The 21,341-nt window shown below is 52.7% G+C and overlaps 1 long non-coding RNA gene across 1 annotated transcript in view; it reads right to left on the bottom strand.

The window, feature by feature from the left end:
• Positions 1–5,628: 5,628 nt before the first annotated feature.
• The window catches only part of LOC125151288 (uncharacterized), a 158,842-nt gene continuing 143,129 nt past the window's right edge, over positions 5,629–21,341 (bottom strand). The window contains exon 3 of the long non-coding RNA XR_007146719.1: positions 5,629–8,122. This is a non-coding gene — a long non-coding RNA (uncharacterized LOC125151288). The remainder of the gene's footprint in view (positions 8,123–21,341) is intronic.

Genomic DNA, 21,341 nt, shown 5'->3' on the forward strand with positions numbered 1-21,341 from the left:
ATTTCTGCAGGAAAAGGAGCCTTCTGCCCCCACCACTGCTGCCTCACATACCATGGAGGTGTGAATGGAAAAACTCACGGACACAACAAAGATCTGGGGTGGTTTGTTACAGCAGCCACCTGGGGCTGACACGGCTTGCGTTTTCAGTCCCTCCTTGAGGTGGCCGTAGAGAAACCGGAACATGGCATGGAGGGCAGGGTCCTCATGGGGTACGCTCTATGGCAAGTCACCGACCCCTTCAGCGTGGTCCCTTCACCTGTAACAACGAAGTCTCAAAACCTTCTCCCGCTGTGGCCGTGAGATTCAAACGAGCAGCTTTAAAATTGTAAAGCACGGTAGAACACTGAACATGTTATTTCTGAACTGCCTGATTTTTCTCCGCTGAACGTCCTGTCATCTCTCACATATCTAACATCGGTGCTGGTGACCGCAGCCCACAGATGGCATCCACTGTGCCCCAAACTCTAATTTTACTTGTTTGTACGAAGTGAGAAGAGGGGGTGGGCTTTGAGTTCTTCCCCTCTTCCCAAAGAAAGTGAACCTCCGACATAGATCTCTGCCCCTCTCTTTTCCTTCCTATGCTCTTGCCCTTGAGAGGGGGTAGTCAGAGAGCAAATGGGAACACAGCCTCTCTCCCTGGGGCCTGCTTGCTTTTGAGTGACAATTCTTCCATCTTTGCCTTCTGTCCCCAGGTGATAAGCCCTTGAACCCAGGCCCATCCCCTGTAGCAGGGGATCTAATCACCATTAGCCAACTTTTCTGCCCATGACTTGGTGGAAATGTTTGCATTAGGGTAAAGGACAGGCAGCATTATCCATCCATTCAGGAACCCTAACGAAGAGTTCATCTGGCAAATGAGATTAAGACTGTAAGATCCTGAAGGCAGGGAGCATCTCATGTGTGTGTGTGTGTGTGTGTGTGTGTGTGTGTGTGTTTCCTTTAGTGTGTGTGTTTCTCCTATTAGACGCTGTGAAGTTCTTCAGAAATTTTGACCTAAACTTTGAGTTTCTTTTTTTGTCCTTTATTATTATTTTTTTTTTTAATTTTTTTTTTCAACATTTATTTATTTTTGGGACAGAGAGAGACAGAGCATGAACGGGGGAGGGGCAGAGAGAGAGGGAGACAGAGAATCGGAAGCAGGCTCCAGGCTCCGAGCCGTCAGCCCAGAGCCCGACGCGGGGCTCGAACTCACGGACCGCGAGATCGTGACCTGGCTGAAGCCGGACGCTTAACCGACTGCGCCACCCAGGCGCCCCATCCTTTATTATTTTTTTTAATGTTTATTCATTTTGGGAGACAGAGAGACAGAGCATGAGGGGGGGGAGGGGCAGAGAGCGAGGGAGATATAGCATCTGAAGCAGGCTCCAGGCTCTGAGCTGTTAGCACAGAGCCCGACACGGGGCTCGAACTCATCAACTGTGAGATCATGACCTGAGCCAAAGTCGGATGCTTAACCCATTGAGCCACCCAGGTGCCCCAGAACTTTGAGTCTCAATTTCTCTTTCCTACTGTAAAAATGAACCTACCTCTCAAATAATCAGCACAAAACAGACACATTCTATTTCGAGAAAAGTTTCTACAGGGAAAACAACCCATCACGCAACAAGCACATTTCCTCCACTGTTCAGAAAAAGAAAACACTTTATTGATGAATAGTGGGCAAACAAGAAACTGGCAGTTTGGTGGGCGACACAGTGACGGGTCATGAGTAGGAAAACTCAACTCGACAGCCTTCTTGTACATCTGCCATGTTCAAGTCATCATGCAGCAACTGAAGAGCTCTGAACTCGAGGCCCCTTAATGACCTCAATTTTGATCTGAACCCTCACATGTAAGAATTGGTCCAAGCGATTGATCCATGTGGTTCTGTTTTCTGAGGATTAAATGTCAACCACAGTGCCTGCCATGTGATCATTAACATGAGGGGGCATCTCAGGGATAAGTTTCAATGTATAAGGAGTGACCCAGGTCCTGCTCTTACAAGGGTCGGGACGGGGGAGAGAAGGAGATAGTTAAAAGGAAGAAGGAATAGTTAAAATAAGTTGAGCGTAAGCTCAGTAAAAGACATATGAAAAGTGCCGGGGTCCAGGAAGGAGAGATCAGCATCTCTCGAGTACCCGTCCAATGCCAGCTGCTTTAAAAGGACATGTGCCTGGTTGACAGGGAAGAAGGAATTCAGGGAGGCTTCCCAGAGAAGGGAGCCTTTGAGTTGAGCCTTGAAGGATCAGTAGGACTTCAGCAGCCTGGGTACCCAACATCGACCTTTTTAAAAATAGACTCATCCAGGAAGAATTGCCAGAGGGTTAAAAATCGTGCCGAGTTCAATCAAAAATCACCAATGGAATGTGAAAGGAACTTTCTTAATTAAGCCATTCCAGAACGTTCCCAACTCTTGGCTACAGGAGTAGTGGCAGTGAACCATTATATCCTGAACTGGCCCTTAAGGTGCATCCTCTGTGGACAGTTGCCAGAGTGGCCAGGGCCCTGAGGGTCTGACATGCAGCCCTGTGCCCTGGTGGACTGTGCCCACCGTGGTAGGTATCAGTGAGCAGCACCCATGAGGCCCGAGAAGCCACAGACTGCAGTGACTTAGAACAGACTGGCTCGCACTGAGGACGCTTGAGGCAAAGGGTAAAGAATCTTTCATGTTGTTGAGCTTCATTACAGCTCATACTTGGAAACTGGAGAGATCAGGTGTCTGTCCAGCCCCTCTGGTCTGGACGTTTCGCTCCACGGATCGTGAGAAACCTTGGTCAGACCCCAATTAGCACTCACAGTGCTACCTTTGGTGGTTCGTCTTTCAGTGCATCTGGCTGAAATCACTGTTCAGCATGAACAGTCACGTATGAATGCGTAGCCTTTCCTATTGCCCATAATTATGCTCAGAGCCAAGGACGGAGGGGCCCCACAAGGACCACCTGGTGGGCTCACAACCCCTTCCCCCCTGAGCCTCCGTTCCGGGAACTGGGCAGTCCCTAGGCCGGTGGGAGCCCTGAATATAGACAGCTTCATGACCAGGACGATGCATCTTCCACACCCTGCTATCCCCATGCCTTTAAAACCCAGACCTGAGGTTACAGTAACAGGGAGGAAGGTAGGCAAAGGACGGAGAAAAGGAGGAGATGGAAAACAATAAAAAACAAAAAAACAAAAAAACAAAAAAAAAAACAAAAAAAAAACCCCACCCTTTGACAGAACTCGATAACCCAAAGTACATGGTGATCGGTGCCGGACGGCATACAAAAGCCAAAAGGCAGGTCCCAGGACGGGTCAACTTAAGACTTAATATTTGCTTTTCACTAAGCAAACTAATAAATCCCCTCCAGTTGTAGCCACACAGAGCGCCCAGTTTTTATTTATTGGTCAAAACTGCAGGCAGGTCTCCCCCCTCCTCCTTGTCACCCGGGCAAATAGTAGTTCCCCCTTCCCCGTGCCTGCCATCAGTCTGTATGTCTATTTATCTTCTGCCTCAACAAACTCAAGTTTAGTGCAACTGACAACCAGTGCAAACAGCTTTGAAGTATTCTTTGGTAATGGACTTCCCAGGACAGCCCTGGTTTTTGGCTTGTGCAGCCGAGGATCAAGGGAGAGGAGCTACTTGGCAGAGGAAAGGCAGGCATCAGCTGGGTCAGAGGAGGCTTCGAACTTGACACATGGGAGGGACCCGAGACGATCACCAACTTCCTTCTCCCATTTGGTGGAGGAGAAAACTGAGACCCACAGAAACGGATCTAACGCTGAAGGACGAGAGTACAGATATAGCCTGGGCAAAGAAGGTCTCACTCTGAAGCAGAGGTAGGGGGAACCAGCCCTGCTTTCCACCAGCCTGGCATGAAGGGTCTTGTCCAAGGTCAAGGGCCATTCCCAAGGTCAGTGTGATGCCCTTTAAAGCGTATTCCCGAGCAGAGGGCCTTACTTCACGATTAGAAGCTCCTATCTCTCCATCACCACCAGGGTTTCCCTTTGTAGATGATCAAAAGTCCCTGTGGGTCAAGATTCAGTGCCACGGGAAAAATTTCACAGGGAAGCCTGAACAAAATCTTGGGGCTGGGGTGCTAATTTGAGGTTCTGTTCATAACGAGTTGCAGCAAGATGAATTGGTTCAGGATGTGGATGAAATGGCTTTACACTGTACCTCGGGCAACATCTGATTTACTCTTCTCATATTGAGCCAAAAAACCCCAGCAAATCTTCCAAGTCATGGACTCTATTAAATAGGACGGCCTGTGGATGTCAGAGACAGAAGAGGCTTTGGGGATCACATGGCCCGACCCCTCCATTTTACAGGGAAGGATTGAAGGTGAGGGGCTCTCTGAGATGAAAACTCAGGTTTCCTGGTCTCCCCACTCTGTGGTTTTTATCAGCAGAAGACACGCGAGATCCAGAAGTGAGAGACTGATGTGCGTCAGGGAGAGGGCAAGAAGCATCTGCCTGGAAATCTCATTAAGAACTTGACATTCAGGGTCTCTTGACAGTCTATGAATTGCTCTTCAAAATCCTACCACTTCTCCACCAAGCTGAATACCAGCCACCCCTCTCTCACCATTCTCTCCCACTCTGCCAAAATGGCTGCCTCCCCCAGGCCTGGACGGTCCCTCGTCTGATGTTGGAAAGGGGATTCCTGCATCAGTCAGAGGTAAATCTAGATAAAGGTGATGCTACAGACCACTTTGAGCTCTGGGGTTCTGTGTTTCTATGTGAATGAGAAGATAAGGAGAGAGAGAAAGAGGAGATTGTTGCCTTTGGCACAACAGCGAGACTTCTGGAACCAAAGACTGTACGTGGGACATAAATGAAGGAAATGTCTGAAATGAGTTCGTCTTTTTAAAAAGAAAAACAGCGCCCAAGGAGCTGGGCTAGTGTTCCTTCAAGGGCGGTGAAGGCGGAGAGAGTCTGAACAAGGGCAAAGACTCAGGTGCACGGGGGAATCTCAGTTTTTACACAGGAGTAATGAGAGACTGGTTCCTAAACTTTTGCGTGCTCATTCTACGTAGGCGAAGACCTCCCTGTGGCCACAGCGTGCAAGAGGCGCGGGATTAGCCGAAGGCTCGTGTTCCAGTACCGCAGACACTCGTGCCCATCTTTCAACAGCAAAGATGGAGGCCTGATCCCTTGACAAGAAGCAACAACTTCAGAATGGCATGCAATCCCGAAAGCCTGGATCTGCCTAGCCTGAAAAGAACCTGTAATTTACCTTCAGATTGTTCTTACTTGTCATGAACACCGAAAACTGGGCAGACACAACCTTCCCGTCCTCTACCGCCCACGACCACCACCAAGTTCCGCTCCTTTATCCCAGATAAAGTCAGTGTCTGGGAAGGTAAGAGTGAGCTGGGAGGTCCCATTCAACATGATCGGAGTTGAACTCAAAGGTTATCTAGGAGACTTTGGAGAGAAAGTACACACTTGGGTCCAACTTACATACCCTTGAGATTTCAAAGAATCCTAGAGTTCAAAGGAATTTCAGGAAGTCCTCCAGCCAACGCCTTTGCTCTCCAGACAATGCCATCCCAATCATTAAAAAAAAATTTTTTTAATGTTTATTTATTTTGAGAGAGAGAGAGACAGAGTGTGAGTAAAGGGGGAGCAGAGGGAGAGGGAGAGGGAGACACAGAATCTGAAGCAGGCTCCAGGCTCTGAGCCATCAGCACAGAGCCTGACGCAAGGCTTGAACCCACGAGCAAGATTGTGACCAGAGCCGAAGTCGGATGCTCAACCGACTGAGCCACCCAGGTGCCCCATCCATCCCAATGATTATTAGCTCTTAGCCTCCATCTTGCAAAGATGCATAATTTTCTTCTTGGCTTATTCTATGTGGTATGTGCGTGTATCTCACACGCATGCGCATGCACACATCGTAGTCTGTTTTCTCCTGTTCCCGGTAGCTGTTTTTGTTTCCTACTGATTTGCTTTGTTCTTAATATGAAGGGTTAGGTTCATCTTTTTAAGTAGGACTGTATTGGAGAGGAATCCCTGATACTTTGAATGGCTGCCATATCCACTACCCACAGCACTTCTTCTGAAGCATGTGGTCTCGACTGGTTCATGACACCCAGGTTTTTGTTCAGTATCATGGAACCCCACCACCCTGGAAACACCAGATTTGGTCAAGATTGGTGCTTGATCCAATGGCATCCATCTGTAGCCTACCCGGTGGTCAATGACGTGGTCAGACACAAGGGTTCCGAATGGCAGCTGGCCAGACTAATCGAGAGCATCGGCTCGCTACAGCAGGCAAAGCAGCAGCAAAGGCAGTGTCATCAAGTCACCCACTAGGGTGACGGTTATTCTGGTTTGCCCAGGGCTGTCCCAGGTTTATTGCTGAAAGTCGTGTGTCCCGGAAAACTGCTCAGCCCTGGGCAAACTGGAACAGCTCCGAATGCGAGAAGCAGGAGCAGTGATTCCTGCTGCTGAACAGAAGGTCAAAATGACCAAGGTGTCAGAGTTCCTGCTCTTCCTGGAAACTCTGTAGCGAATGGATATCTTGAATGACTTTGGGCTTCTAGACACGTCTTGCCAGGCAGCTGCTGGGTAGACTGTTTCCTGTCTACCTTACTTCCATTCCAATGCAACTTGGAATAAACCCTCATTCACGGAAGTGATGTAAGTGGATCTCTGTTCCTTGAAACCTGAAGGAATCTAACCAGGACGAGGAGTCTGTGTGCATGTCAAGGAAGGAAGGCAAAGCCCACAGACAAGCTTCACATTTCAACAGCATGAAATTTCCTCAAGAGGGTCCCCTCCCTCATTTTGTGGTGAATCTGAGATGCCAAGAAGGTCCCCGTTGTTCCCCTTAGAAGACACCAAAGTCACTAAACGGTCACAGAAACCCATCACCTACAACATAGAGAAGGTGGATATGTACAGCTTTAATTCTTTCTACAAAAATGAGCCATCCATTTTTTGGGGAAGCAGGACGTGCAGACATCGTTGGCTCTGCAACGCAGACAAGATCGAATCTAGAAGTGCTTTCAGCCACGCGCACGGTGGTGACAGAATATTTGACTCGTGTTTCACGGGGCCCAACCTGCCGTCAGGAGTGTCATCGGCATTCTGGGGGACGAGGATCCTCAATAAACACACCAGCTCTGGCAGCCAGATTGTCTGTAAGGAAGCACCATGTTCTGGCATGGGTCCCAACTGCCACCTGCGAGGTGGGGGGGGGGGGGGGGGGGGAGAGGGTCTTCATAGCGGGCGGTGCATCTGCCTCAACAGAAGACAGGTGGGAAACAAGCATAACAGTATGTCAGTTATATGTCAAAAATACAGTTTAAAAAAGGTAGAAGGTAGCTGGGATGAACAAATCGTCTTTTTCACTCTTCCAGACATACACCTGCATGTGATCTGAACGAAAGAAGCTGGACACGGAGGACGCCAGCCGTCCTGAGCCAGCTCCCCTGCAGGAGCCCCTCCGGTGTCCCTGACACTGGAGAGCCCTGAAGAACTTCAGCACTCACCTGCCTCGCTCTGGAACCCCAGGGGGCCAGATCCCAAATAAGGGAGAGGACGTGCTATTCCAATGTTGCTCACAGAGCAACGCAAACACCGGCCGCTTTAGAAGGAACAGGAACGAAAATTAAAATCCCATTTGACCTAAGTGTAGTTAACTATTCACTCTGTATCCGGCTGGAGGATAATGGAGCAAACAAGAATGACTGCGTCCAAAGGCACAGAAGACGGGGGAGCCGGGGGGCAAGACAAAGGGTGCGGTAGAAAGCCCTGTGGTTCCCGGGGGTTGGGGCGCGGAGCGGGGGGCGGAGTCTTAAGACCAGGCGACGGTACAGGGAATGTCTCCCACAAGAAGGAAGGACGAGGTCTGTGACGATGGTGTCTCGCCAGCTATATGCAGGTCACGTCCGGCTCACGCGGGTCCAGACACAGACTACTCCTCAGTGCACGAGTCTTTACTTTCTCCTCCAATGTCCTCTCCAATCTAGAACGTTCTTCATTCTCCAGAAGAGGAAGTCTTAATCAGATCCAGAGCGCTTGCCTCTTAGGAGATGGTCCCATCTTAGCCGGGTCCTTCCCGGGGATCCTGGCGGCACACGCCAGCCCCGCCCGGCTTCCTGGCGGGACGTGTGGGCAAGGAAGAGCAGCCCTTAGCCGCCCCTCCTCTCCAGGCCTGTGGACCGAAACACAGCATCAGAGTTAGAGTCTGGCTTCTGCTCTTTCAGCAGTGAGCTTGACTTTCCTGTCTTTAGTCCACAATGTTCTAGCCGGTGAACAGAACCTCCAGTGCTAACCGCGCTATTTGAGCTAAGACAGAAAAAAAAAGAAAGGCATATTTATACCACTCAAGGAACTCCTACGCGGAATTATCACGGGGAACCCTCCACACAGACCTCACCGCGATACCCACAGCTGACTTAAAAAAACAAACCAAAACACACCGAATACAGCCAACCCAGAGCAAGTAGAATATTCCCTTTTTCAGCATTTCACTGTGAAGTCTGTGAGACATGGTGTAAGAAGCATGGGGTGTTAGGTCACCCACTTTATAGCTGGGAAAACTGAGGCGCAGGGGGTGCCGGTGTTCTCAGTACAGGATGACAAGGGCCTGGTCCCTATCCCAATGTTCACCTTAGCTGAGACTTCTGTCTATTCTCACAAATCCCTTGACAACTAATGAGGAAATGATCCAGGGCAGATGGGGCTCCTTAGAGGAAAGGGAAAGACACAGCTTAACACATTCTTTTTCCTAATGCTGACTGCAGATGAACGAAGACGGGTTTGGGCTCTGCATACCTCTGTCACTTCCCGCCACCCCCTGTGGCTCCCTTTTCGGAGAAATATAGCTAGTGCCACCAAATGCCCCCGGGGGACTTCCCCATTTTAAAACTGACGAGGCCCAGCAAGGCAAGCCAGGGGCCTACTCACAGGCACAGATAGCCCAGGCCTCCCTCACGACAGCAGCAATCACCGTCAACTCACACGGAACAACTTGGACAACTGCAAATCCATGCAAATCCGTACGGGGAACCCAAGTCCCGGACCGGGCCAGCTGAAGCACACAGGCAAACCGGCCCTCACAGGCCTCGGGAGAGAGGGGACACGGACCAAGCTCGAGGGACGCACGCTGGGGATTCCAGGGGCCAACAGGCCCCCTTCCGCCCCTCTGAGGACCTACGGACGTCACAGCTTAGCCCCGTGCACCTTACGAAGGGGTGTTCTCCTTCTTGCGGGCTTTGGCTACACCCCAGGCAGGGATGTGTGCAGCTGCCGTGATCCCCAGAGACAAGGTGCTAACTGTCAGAGACGGGAGGAGGTCCCCGCGGGCTGGGAGGCACTGAGCAGAGAACTCAGAGGACATTGCTCTGCAGGAGAACCGCAAAGGGCGAGTGTGCGTGTGAGAGCCACCTACCCGCAGAAAGCCAGCCAATGTGCCTACGCAGAGGTGCTCTGGCACTCCAGGAGGCTCTCTGATTGGCGGCCAAGAGGAAACCGTAAGTCTCACCCAGGTGTGGCCTGGGCTCTCCAGACACTCTTTCATTTGGACCCGAAAACACCCCCGAACGGCCCCAAGGTTGTGCTAACTTTTCTCTGGTCTCCTTCCCCCTCCCGGGCAGCGGCCCTCTGCACAGGCTCACGGAGGGCCAGGAGGAGCCTTTTCCCCAGGGAGACGCACACAGCTAGCAAATTAATTGGCAACAGCGGGTGAATCACACTGGGACTTCCTTCTTGTTGCCGGGCAACCTCATGCACTTGGCAGAGGGACATTAAACACAGAGGGGAATGTTGGGAGGCATTTGCAAAATAAAATAAAGAGTAAAACATACAACACCCCAGACTCATCCCAGCAGGCAGACCCAGCCAAGGCGGGCGGGGGGGGGGGGGGGGGGGGTGGGGGTGGCGGTTGGGATGGGGGGGGGGCGATGAGGGGATCACTGCAGGGAAGGAAAGTAAGGTTAGGGAAGAACCAGCCCCACAGAGAAGCACACCCCCGTCCTCCCTCCCCACATAACTCTGCTCCGGGTAGTGGCATTTGTATTTGGCCAAAGACACGCCTCCGTTAGCCTAGAGAAAGGCAACAAACAGGGGGCTCAGGGATTAGCAGGCAGCTAGAGATTTGAGAGATTACCCACAAACCAGACGGTTTTGCGAAGCTTGCTACGCGACAACTGTATCTCCTGTTTATGCTTCTTCAGCGTGCATCACGCCCAGGTGAAGTCGCACTGCCACGTCCAGGGCAGGATCCCCTTCCCCCAATCCTTTCTCCACGTGAATGTTTTCGTGCCCGTTGCCAAGGCCGCTGGGAGCTGATCAGACAAACCTCCGACACACCGTGTTGCCCTTCAGAACCAGTCTCTGGCCTTTTTGAAAACTCCCGGGACAGAAGTTAAATGTATGGAGAGTCTGTGTGGGGAACAGCTGATGGAGGAAAAACTGGGGCCAAGGAAGGAAGAATGGGAGGATGGGGGCAAGAGCAAGATAGCCCCTGTGGTTGGCGGAATATCAGCCCCCAAAGACACCCATGCCCCAATCTGGGCAACCTGTGAATGTTCCCCTCTGTGGCAGAAGAGATCTGACATACAGAGGTGATTCTGGAAGACCCGGGTAGGCCCCACGTGTCACCACAGGTGTCCTTATAAGAGGGAGGCAGGGGGAATGAAATATGAAAATGAAAGCAGGAGCCTGCAGTGATTCAGGAAGGGCTCAGAACACAGAGGATTCTTCCCTAGCCCTTCCAGAACAAACCAGGCCTGTGGGTACTTTGAGGTTAGCCCGGTGAAGTGGGCCTCCAGAATGTACGAGAATACATTTGTGTTGTTTCAAGCCACTGCGCTTGTGGTAACTTTACAGCAGCCGCAGGAAACTAATGTTGTCAATCGGGCCTACCATGCCCCTGTCTCCCGGCGGATCCAGAGAAGAGGGTATTGCGTTAGGGATACAGGTGACAACGGAATGCAGCCGGTCAGAAGGGATGGGGTCCCAAATTTGGCTCAGAATCGTCTACCAGACACCCTGCAGGCTCAGAAGGGAAAGGTCGGGTCTCTGAGAGCAACTGAGGCAAGAAGCAGTCCGGGATTTAAGCAGGCTCTCAAATTATAACGTTTGTGACTGTCACTCGGGCTGGTGGCTTAATCTCTGAAAGCCTCAGTTCCGTCAACTGAAAAACAGCTGTAGCCTTTCTCTAGATTTCTGTTATGTGGGACAGAATGCTCTTCTGTCTTAGTAAGTCATTGCCAATTTAGAGTTTTCTAGTAACCACGATGGAGGCGGTATTGTCACAGATCTAGAAAAACAGGATTCAGAGTCAGTCTAGAGTAGTGACTCTCCAAGTGTAACCTTGGACCGGCAGCTTCAGCAAGCACCCGGGTAACTTGTTAGAAATGCAAATTCTCAGGCCCTGCCCCAGACTTACTGAATCAAAACCACAGGGGGCTGTTCTGCAGCTTGTAAGATGGTTAGCAGCACCCTTGGCCTCTACCCACTAGATGCCAACAGCACCCTCTTCCCCGTGTGGTCATCAAAACTGTCTTGGGCATGGTAAGAAAGGGAAGGGAGGGGGGGTCATCAAAATCTCTCCCAGTTGAGAAAGGCTGCCTCTCAGGGGTGGTTCATTCTTGACCTTGGCTGCACATTAGAATCACCTGGGATGCTTTTCGATATTCCAGTGGCTGGACCTTGGCCCCAACCTGGAGAAATCAGAATCTACTAGGGCAGGATCAGGAAGTAGTTAAAGCTCTCTGGGTGATCCCAGTGTGCGGCCAATGCCGAGAAGCACTGCACGTTGCAGAAGGCCAGTGGGCCCGGAGGAGACACCTCTCCGAGCTGGGGAAGGGGACACACCTGAATCCTGACTATGGGAAGCACACAAGAAGCTACAATAAGCATGGCTTGCTGTGGACCTGGGAACCGGCATCCTAGTCGCCAGATGGGGGTGACTAGATGGGGTGGAATAGAAATTCCTATTCCCTGTGTCACCTCATTTCCCATCAGAACTGGGTGGACACCTTTCAGTGTCTCCCATGAATAACCACACAAAGCCTCAGTTTCCTCCCCTAATAAACAGCACACAATGAACCAGCTCCCACGAGCGAGAAACATGAGCTCATTCAACGAAAAGAACTGTCTTAATAAAGACAGTGGGATTGGCAGTGGGGCCTATTCAGAAACGGGGAGCATTAATTCTCCTTCCAATTGGGTAAACTCCCCAGGCACTGAAACCACAATCCTCCCACAAGGATGCCCCCGGAGCAAGGAGAGATTTCCCATCTATTTAACGGAGCCCTGAAAATCAGCTTGGCCGGGGCTCCACACTGGGTTGGAGCAGAAAGGAAGGAAAGAATTAAATGAGAAACCAGCAATGGAGAAAGGGAGGGCCGAACAGGTTGATGCTCTGGCTCCTCGAAAAGAAAGATGAAGTCATGTGTAAATTGTCTGTCCTGCTGGGACTGTCTTTTTCCTCCATTATTTCACTCCCTGCCTACCCTGCTGAAATGCTGAGCCAAGCTCTTCCTTGTTTCCCTTGGCCCAAACCATTAAGGCCAGGATGTCACTAGGGGAAGTGGGGGGGTGGAGAAAAAAGGAGGAAGAAGAGGAAGAGGAGGAGGTGAAGAGCAGAGGAGAGGAGACAGAGAGAGAGAAAGAGAGAGAGAGAGGGAGGGAGGGGGTGGGGCAAAAGAGTGCAGGGCGAGAGAGCAGCTCACAGGGCTCTGACCTTCTTAGGCATCCCTTCACAGAGGCACCTGGATGAGTGGGCCTTTCTGTCCCCTGCCTACGTCAGCCCCCCAGTGGCTAGCCTAGATGGAAAGATGAAGAGGTCACAGAAAAAGCCCCCCTCCCCACCTAGCGAGGCTCTCAGAAGCTAAGGTTCAACGGGATGGAGTCTGCCAGCATGTTCCCATTCTTTCCCAGAGGACCTGATTTCTGTCCTGACCACGTAATGCAGCTGATCGGAACAAAGTAGAAGAAATCCAGCCGCTCTCTACCAGGGGTGCCGAAGAGGCGAAGGACTCGGGTCCCTTTTCTGCTCCGAGGGCCTCTTAACAAGTTCCTGTGCTACCAATTAGCCCAAAGCATATAGGACTTTGCTGCTGACACCGGCCATTCCCAGGGCTCCCCCATTCCTTTCCCTACACTACTGGCCTTCTCCAGAGTCAAAGTGTGTCTCCCGCTTGACGAAACTCCTGGTTCCCTCCAGCCTGTAAACCTCGTGTGCAAATGTCCTGACTCTTACAAATGTGTTAAAAAATAAACTTTAAAAAGCTTCCAGATGTTCTGTTTGTATGGGGGTGTTTCTCTGCTCCTGTCTCCGGAGGCCAGTGCACGACGCCCAGGGGCACCACCGCCTGGGGGTAGCGGGGGAAATGCCCCTCCCCCAGGGCCACACTCGACCAATTCATGCACCAACCCTCCCCCTGCAGAGATGCGACCGTGCGCTTCCTCTTTGTTCTTCCACCCTTATGGGTGAGACATATGCCCCTGAGGTTTGCTCCCTGTAGTGCAGAGACCTCCAAAAGATTCCAAAAGAGCGAGCCTGAGATCCCAAATAACATGCCTTCGGGCTCTGTCTCCTCAGAGCACCCTCAAAATGCTTACACCAACTGCCTCCGAGGCAGACTCAAGTACAAAACGACACAGAGCGTCCCTTACACATGTAAGATGTGAAATCCCCACCTGCAGGGACATCCGAGGAGCTGGACCAGCTGGAATAAGGGGACGGTGCTCACGGCTGGCCAAGGCCCCTTGGGGCTGGTGGCCTCTGATCTATACAAAGGTAATTGCCAACGGGCAGCCTTGTGCACACACAGCCCCACACGCACTCTTCCCAGCACACACACCTGAGGGCTCGGGATTCTTTGCACAAGGTGACGCCTGCTCCCTTTGATGTTCGCCGGATGTGTTCCCATTGGGTGAAAACCAGACCTCAATAAAACTGGGCATTATCGAGAGACTGGTGGTTTGTGATTGCACCAGCCTGTTATCTCGGCTGCCCTGGGTGGGGCTGCTTTGCGGTTCTCCGTGGAAAAGCATTAACTTCTAGGTGGATCAAAGACCCTTCTGAACCAGCCGACTTGGATCCCTTGTGTATCCGCGGGAGACTGTTCCTGAAGATGGACTTTAAAGATAATACGGACCCCGGTCCCACACTCCCTCTGCCCTCTCCTTATCATGCAGCACGTCCCTCAGGGGCCACCCAATGGCCAGTCACAAGGCCCTTCTCTTCTCTTTCTTCAGATGGCCCATTAACAGTAGCTAATAGGGGACTGGGCCAGAGAGGGTCCGGCTTTGCTGCAACCATGAGGACCAAGGGGACAGAGGGACACCTATGTGGAGAACTTGCAGGAGCTCCTCTGTCCTCTGTGAATCATGCCAGGGATGGGGTTCCACAGGAGGGCGCGTGCTACCCTCTCTCCTCAGGAGGGATAAATGGATAGGTCCCCTCGCTTGGTCCCTAAAGTCTCTTATTGGACTCTACTGTCTACCTAAATGTTTGAGGGCCCGTAGCCAGCCTGCAGTGAGGACACTGTGGGACCTGTGGCTTGTCTGGATCTAGAACACCAAGGACTGTCAACCACATGGGAGAGAAAAGAGCCCGTGCACTCAAGGACCCATGCTGGCGGGCTTCGAGGGCCCTGAATGTTCCTCAGCACCTCACAGGTCGGTCACCGGTCAGCTGGAGGCATCTGTCAGCAACCACGTTTTCCTTCTCGGTGCTCAGAGGACCCTTAGTGTCTGACCCTGAAGAGGCACACGAATGAGTGAATGAACGTATGAATGACCGAACACGTGAATCACCAGAAACAGAGGCTAGTTACCCGACGAGTGCGGGAGGGACGTGAGGCACGGACAGTCACTCCTACCAACAGGAAAAGACGTCAGGCAGCACATGTCACGGAGGACACCTCAGCTTGTTGAAATGGAGTCAAAGCGAGGTTCGAGTCCCGGATCTTGGGCCAGTTACCTCAGTTCTCTCCAACCCAGGTGTTAAACGGGAAGAAGAGAAGGATCCATGTTGTGAGGACGGAGTGAAAGACTAACGGCTCAACAAGTGAATCTGTCCCTGTAATTGCATCTATCTCGATCTCTACTAAAAAATTCGGGAAGGAGGAACTGTAAGTCACTGCCTCGATTATCTTCCTGGTGTAGACCAGACCTAAGAAGTGTATAAAAACTCCAGCCTCATCCTTGGTACTCTTTTTGCTAAACCAATAAAGCTGTCTGTAGCATTTAGATTAACCGTTACCTCGACGCCTTCCATGCTCCCTCCAGCACCCCTCCTCCTGGAGCCGTCCCCCCGCGCCCCCCCCCCCCCACCAAGAAGAGGATGGCCCAGCCACTGACAGGACAGGACAGGACGGGACAGGACAGGACAGGGCTGCGACCTGGATTCCAACCCAGTTGACGTAAATCAGGCCTCTAGGTTTGACGCTGTTTAACCTGGAAGCACATGGACAGAAGGAAGGATGGACAGACGGACGTCCTCTGCCCACCTCCAGCTCCTGGGTCCTGCCCTTGCTTCTCTCCTCCTCCTAACTTGGAGTCCCTGACTCCTCCTCAAACCCTTGGCCGCGTGTTCTAACCCCCCCCCGCCCCCCCCCATTAGAGACACTACAGCCCGAAGAGCCAGCTTAGGCCAACCCAACAGAAAGGGGCCTCTGGGGACTCTGAATGGTCTGCCCGGCCCAGCCCCAGCCCCGCCTGCACGGCATGTGGCACGGATGCCAAGGTGACAGGGTGGTGGGGGGTGGGGGAGCAGGGCCTCGGCACCCTCCCGTCACTGCGGGGCCAGGCTGTTAACCAAGGCTGCAGCTGGGCTCTCAGAGGCCGGGGGAGGTCAGGCAGCAAGTTCACAGGACAGGCCACCCACACGGCACATCAGGACCGCTGGACTGTCCCCGGGGCCAGCGCGGCTCTGGCCCTTGGCCCTGACTCGGAACACTCCACCATATGGCCTCCCTCAGGGAGGATGAGAGGGAGGAAAAGAATAAACGGGGGATGGGCAAGAAGGAGCCACACCTCCCCCTGGGCGCCAGGGACCCTTCCCGGGCTTGGGGGAGGGGAGGCTGGAACTGTCCCCAGCAGCAGGTCCCAGAAAAGCAAGCGAGTGTCACAAAATGAACTCTGACAGCAGCAATGATGCCCACGATGAGATGGGGTCTTCCTCTCTGTGCTCTGCAGCCCCCAGATGGGTTCCCAGGGTTGGATCTGAACCTCAAACACCCTGGACCTTGGGCTACTTCACACTTTGCCTATTAAAGACCCAAACTGGATTTTCATGTTTACAGAGACAACTTTGACCAAAAGTGTAGGCAGTGGAACAAAACAGGAAGAGATCTCTCTCTCTCTCTCTCTCTCTCTCTCTCGTTCTCCCTCCCTTCTAAACCTCTAAAAGTATGGGGTGGGGGGAGGGGGACAGGAGGGGGAGGCAAACAAAATTTTGGCCGCTTCGGTACCTCTGGGCACCCTGGGGCCCGCCTGTGCTCTGTTGAAAGCTCTTCTCCCTTTCTTGGGTCCTGCAGACACGGGTCGGTGGGTCACCGGTTGGGCAGGGATGGGGGGAGAGGGGAACTGGGTGAGGCTCTGGGAAAAGGGAAGAAAGAGGCGAAGAACAGATTCTCTGGCAGAGCTGCGGAGGAAAGAGCCTGAAGGCCTCATCTGGGCGGAAGGCAACCTTCCCAAGGTTCCTCGGCATGCTGGGACTTGCTGGAGACCAGAGCCCCGGCTGGCAGAATGAGGGTGGACAGCGGAACCAGAATTCAAAGGGGCAGCCGGAGGAGGGGGGCCCCACGGGGGAAGAGGGGGAGGTTTCAGTGAATCATATAAATTAGAGACAGAAAGGATGTCAGGCCACCTTCACTTCCTTCCTCTCCTAATGGGAATTATCTCATTAGCCCCGAGCTTCCCAGAGGCTGACTCTAAATGATTCCTGTAATGGGGATTTCAGTCCACAGCCTCCCTATCGGATTGGACTCCGAGGAGGGCTAAGAAGGGCTCTTAAAGGGACAGCAGCAAACCACGCCAGTCAATCTACTCGACACGGAGTGCCTTCTCCAAACACTTCACGCAGCATCAGTATGACCCTTGTGCCCTGTATTCCCACTTACAGGAATTTACTATGAGGAAGCAGTCATGGACATAGGGATAGGCTCTATAACAACATTCCCTTCCCCCAGAAGAATGAGAGTCACGTTCTAATCCCTGGAACCCATAAATGTTACCTTCTATGGCAAAAGGGACTTGGCAGGTGGGATTACATCAAGGGTCTTGAAATGGAGAGATGATCCTGGATTATCCAGATGGGCCCTAAATGCCTTCACAAAGGTCCTTATCAGAGGGAGGCAGATGGAGATCTGACTACAGAGAGAATGGACGTTGACCATAGAGGTAGAGATTGGTGTGATGTGGCCACAAGCCAAGGAATGTGCCAGCCTCTTGCAGCCAGAAGCTGCAAGAGACCAGGAAGGACTCTTCCTTGGAGCCTCCAGAAGGAAGAGACCCTGTCCACAACCTGCTTTGAGCCCCATGAGACTCATAAGATTTCAGACTTCTGGCCGCCGAAACATAAGACAATACATTCGTGTTTTAAACCACCAAGTTCCTGGTGATTTGTTACAGCAGCCCCCGGAAAGTAGAATGGACATGAATCAAGTTCTTACCAGGATGTTCTTCAGAGCCTTTCGGCACAGAAGAAAACACCGCTGGAAACATCAAAGAAGGGTTCCAAAATAGCTATGCCACAGTCCTATGGCATACCATATGACCATAAAAACACCGTGATGCTATTCCTTAAAAAGAGAGCATTGACATAATCGAGTATGGATCCTGAATATTTTCCTTGCCTTTTATACAATTTTCTTTTTTTAAACCTTTTTAAAAGTTTATTTATTTATTTTGAGAGAGTGAGAGACAGAGAGAGCAGGGGAGGGGCAGAGAGAGAGGGAGAGAGAGAGAACCCCAAGAAAGCTCCGTGCCATCAGCATAGAGCCCGACGCGGGGTCGATCTCATGAACCACGAGATCACAACCTGAGCCGAAACCAAGAGTCGTACGCTTAACTGACTGAGCCATTCAGGTGCCCCCTTTTATAAAATTTTCTAATGGTAAGCATCTTATAACTGCCTCTGGCATCATGTAAGTCACAATTTGGCAGAGAGAGTCAGAATCCAAGGTCGGTACCTTTCTGGGCTCTGAAGACCGTCTCCTGGCAGAATGGCTCTGCTCCACACACATTTCAGCCTGCATTACGGCCCCTCCAGCTACAGACCCACGAGCCTGCAGACCCTCCTGACAGGTAGCCTGGTCCCCTGGACTCCTCACCTCAAGCCTGTTCCCCTAACCCATCACAGAGCGTGTTTATGTCTGCCTCACGTGCCATGCGGGGTCTGCCGTAACAAATGATCACGATCTGGTGGCATGAAACGACAGACACTTCTCTTCTCATAGTTGAGGAGGACAGAAGTCCGAAATTAAGGTGTCGGCAAGGCTGGTTCCTTCCAGAGGCCGGGAGGCAGAACCCGTTCCAGGCTGGTCTCCCAGCTGCTGCTGGCTGTCAGCCGTCCACGACCTGTGGATGCTTCACTCCAGTCTCTGTTTCCATCTTGAGATCCCCTTCTTCTCTGCGTCTCTCTGTTCCCTCTCTCTCCTCTGAGGACTTGTCACTGGGTCCTTAACTAATCACATCTGCAGAGACCCTATTTACAAACACAGTCACAATGTGAGGTTGTGGGTGGCCGTGGCTTCTGCAGGACGCTCGTGGATGCGCTGCAGACAGCCTTTTCTTTGGGTCTCGGCAACTCCGCAAGGCCTTCTTGGAGTCCTCCAGGTCCCAGACGTCAATCCCGCCTGGAAGGACCCAGAGGCAGACAGAGTCTCCTTAAATGAACGAACTTCCTGGCAGCTGGAGTTGCCGATGGCGGGCAGGGCAGCCTCGAGAGAGAGGTTCTGCACCACGCCAGCGTTCCCAGCAGAGAACACCCGCCTGGAAAGACTCCGAGGAGATCCTGGTCTGCAGAGGAGATCGATTTGGGTGGCCAGGGAGAGTACGGCTTTACAAGAGCCGAGGAGTTGTACCCAATCCACTTAGCACAGTGCTGGGCAAGGAAAAGGCACTCGATAGATGTTTACTGCCTCACCAGACAGGCCCCCTTAAATCTCAACATTCCTCCTTTCAATGAAAGTGTGGGACATTCTGGAGCAAATTAAACTAAGAATTAGATGATCTGTATATTCAACGACTATCTGTCGAGCACCTCCTTGATGAACCGCCCTATGAGATACCGATCGGACACTCCCGTGTGCCTGTCTCTTCCCTCATGGCAAGCCAGTGACATACCAGGGCAAATCACGTGGCCAGAGACACCTCAATCTGAACCTCAGTGATTATGTGGACTGAGAAAGAGACTTGGGACAACCAGAGTCGGTATAGGGGCAGGTGGTGGGTTCCTGGGGAAAGCCTAAGAGATAAGGTCCTGGGATCTGTATTTGCTCCTCCTTGGCCCACTGAGGAAGGGAGAGAAGGCAGAGAAGCATTTTCTGCAGCAGCAGCCCAGACTAAAAACACCTACCGGTGTGATTTATCAGCTGTGGGAGGCCCAAAAAGCTCTTAAGCCGCAGGTGGGTGCCCGTAAAGCCACCCTCCCAGGGGAGCCCAGACCTCAGGCCCTGCTTGACTGCTAATCACCATAAGAACCACAGTGCCTCGGCCCCGATCTGGGTGGCCCTTAACCACTCCCAAAGCCTGTCACGTGCTCGGTGATCTCAGCTGGCCTCACACAAACCCTGTCAAGTAAGCAGGACAGGTGTTGTTATTATTCCCACTTTACAGATGGGGAAACCGCCTGAGCGCTTCGAGGACTTGCTCAGGGCCACCCAGGGAGTACATGTCCCGGTCACCAGCCCAGTGCTCCTTCTGCAGCCCAGGCTCGCAAATGGCATCCCCACCACCTATGTTCTGCCCACGAGTACTTTGGGGTTTTACACAGGAGACCACAAAGATCAGATGATGGCACCTCCTTCTCTCGGTGCTGGGCTTCTTTTCTGGACCCTGGGGAGCGTGACTCCCTAAAACTCCCACCTCTTCCTGTTCAATCAACTTTCCTCCTCCTGCTTCACAGCAGGAGGTGGACCGGCAGAGGCAGGCATGACCCCTGTCCAGGCCGGGCCACCCTTGCGACAGCGGCGGAGCACGCCTTTTGGGATCTGGGAGCAGAAGCAGCCCGTGTGTACCTCTCTGGGCACGGGGAAAGACCGAGGGCACGCAGAGCTGACCCGAGTGCCGGGCTCAGCTCTCGAGCTACAGCCTTGCCAACCTGCCCCGTAGAGGTCGTCAGAGCCGGGCCCTCGAGTTCACCAAGCTGTCTCAAGCGGCCCCAGGAAGTGGCTGGGTGACTTCAGAGAAGAGCAGAGCAAGAACAACACTACCCTCTTCTGGGGCCACAGGTCAGTAGGGCAGGAGTTAATGATCCTCGGGTTGGCCCTCCGTGGGAGGAGGCAGGGTTCCTTTCCCAGGGCCGCTGGAAAGACCAGCCCATACCGCCCCAAGGCATTCACGGCAGAGCTGATCGAGGTCCCAGAACCAGAACCCTTTGGGCAGCACCTGTAGGGCGGGGAGGGCAGGGCAGGGCAGGGCCAGCCCTATCCACAGCCCACTCCTTCTGGAATTCCCGGGTTCAGGCTGGCTCTGTGGACTTAACCTTCCAGCCAAGGTTGCCCCTTACCAAACCACTGCTTTGTCCCCTTCCTCATCCCGTGTGGGACTTTGTGTCCTCCTCAAGGCCCCTTGGGAGACCCTGTGCAACAAAGAGCTCCATGGGCTCTTCTGCCTTTGGGTTCAAGCCGGAGGGCAGCCATAAGAAGGGAGTGGAAGGTGTGCAGGCTGTGAAAAAGCCCAGCCACCTCCAGCAATCTAGGCCAGCGTCCGGTTCCCATGACACTCTTACTGGCAGCGTTAATAACTAACCACGTCCCAGACAGGTGCTGGCGGCCTGGCCTTAGGAGTTCTTGCTCAGGGTTGACAGTGAGTCACTTCCCTTTTATAGTTTGCTAGCAGACTGAGTCACCCGGAGGCCGACCCTTTCACACAAGTTCTCACACCTGGGCCAAGTGGCATCCGTGCCTATACCTTCGACCACCTCTTCTCCGCATCAGCTGGGCCCTGTGAAGTGGACCCTCAAGGTCTAGGCCAAACAGTGTCCCCGTGCCCCAGCCTCTGCCCCTCCCCATCCCTCCCCACTCCCTCAGTAGGGACAGTAACCCCGGACCCAAGGAGTCTGGAGAGATGTCTGAGAGAGGGGTACTTGACAGGTGGTCACCCAGGCCTGACAGTGGGTCAGGTGTCTGTCACCTTTGACCTTTACCCTAAAGAGCGCTCTCCTACCTGCCCACCCCTCCATTTGC

The sequence above is a fragment of the Prionailurus viverrinus genome, chromosome E1 (assembly GCF_022837055.1).
Source record: "Prionailurus viverrinus isolate Anna chromosome E1, UM_Priviv_1.0, whole genome shotgun sequence".
In the NCBI taxonomy this organism is placed as follows: Eukaryota; Metazoa; Chordata; class Mammalia; order Carnivora; family Felidae; genus Prionailurus; species Prionailurus viverrinus.